The following is an 878-nucleotide window of genomic DNA, read 5'->3' as shown; positions in this document are numbered from 1 at the left end:
GCCGGGCCTCGGCCGCGGCCCCTCTGCCTTGGGCGCGCCGCCGGGCGAGGGCAGCCCCGCGAGCCGCGGCGGGAAGGCTCGGCGCGCACCCGCCCGGCGGGGTCTCCCGGGCGCCGCGCAGAAGACCCCCGCTCACGCGTCCCGCCCGCCACACGACCCTCCCCGGGCCCCGCGAGGCAGCAGCCGCGCAACAGCGCCCGCCGCCCGCACCCCGGCGGGGGCTGCCAACTTCTGCACCGGCTCCTGCAGCGGCGCTTCTTCGCCCCCGAGGGGGAAGCGAGGCTGCGTCCCACGAATCCTTTCGAGGACCCTGCTGGGGGGGGGGTGCGCGCGTGTGCGTGTTTGTGTGTGTGTGTATTTGGCAGTTCGGCAGCATTCTATCAAGCTGCTGTTAAACGCACGTCGGGGGCTCCGACCGCCCCGCTTCCACCCCCCCCCCGGCTGCGACGCGCCCTCCCAAGCGTCCCCTCCCCAAGCCCCCACCCCTCCCAAACTTACTGCGAAGTTTCTGGCCAAAGCAAGCTCCAGGGTCCGCTCTGGGGTCGCCTGCCTTCGTTTCCAGCAGCCGGGGCACCGCTCCTCCGCGACCTTGCAGCCCCCTACCCCTCTTCCTTCTCTTGGGCAGCGAGAGAAGGCAAGCGCGGGCCCCTCCCCCCTTTTCCGTGGGGCGGGCTCCCTCCCAAAGCCTGCCCTGCGGCGCGCAAAGGCTTCCGGGAAAGGTAGTCCCTCGCCCTGGCAACCTCTCAGCCCAGCGGGAGCAAGGACTCCATGGCCCAGCATGCCCCGCGCCAGGCGCAGCTGCCGGCACTAATCAGCCCCCCAGCTGCTTCTTTTTTTTCTGATTTGCTCCGAGCACGCCCCCCCCGCCAGCGCCTCCC

The 878-nt window shown here is 72.0% G+C and overlaps 1 protein-coding gene across 1 annotated transcript in view; it reads right to left on the bottom strand.

Annotated features, from left to right (window-relative positions):
* MIB2 (MIB E3 ubiquitin protein ligase 2) overlaps positions 1–626 on the bottom strand; it is a 58,149-nt gene extending 57,523 nt beyond the window's left edge. Inside the window, exon 1 of the mRNA XM_044445398.1 lies at positions 499–626. The gene's annotated coding sequence lies outside the window, so the exon portion shown is untranslated. The remainder of the gene's footprint in view (positions 1–498) is intronic.
* Between the last annotated feature and the right edge of the window lie 252 nt (positions 627–878).

Source organism: Varanus komodoensis, unplaced genomic scaffold, assembly GCF_004798865.1.
Source record: "Varanus komodoensis strain SLA01 unplaced genomic scaffold, ASM479886v1 scaffold48, whole genome shotgun sequence".
Lineage (NCBI taxonomy): Eukaryota > Metazoa > Chordata > Lepidosauria > Squamata > Varanidae > Varanus > Varanus komodoensis.
The sequence above is the reverse complement of the archived record's forward strand: the minus strand, read 5'-3'. Positions and strand labels throughout refer to the sequence as shown.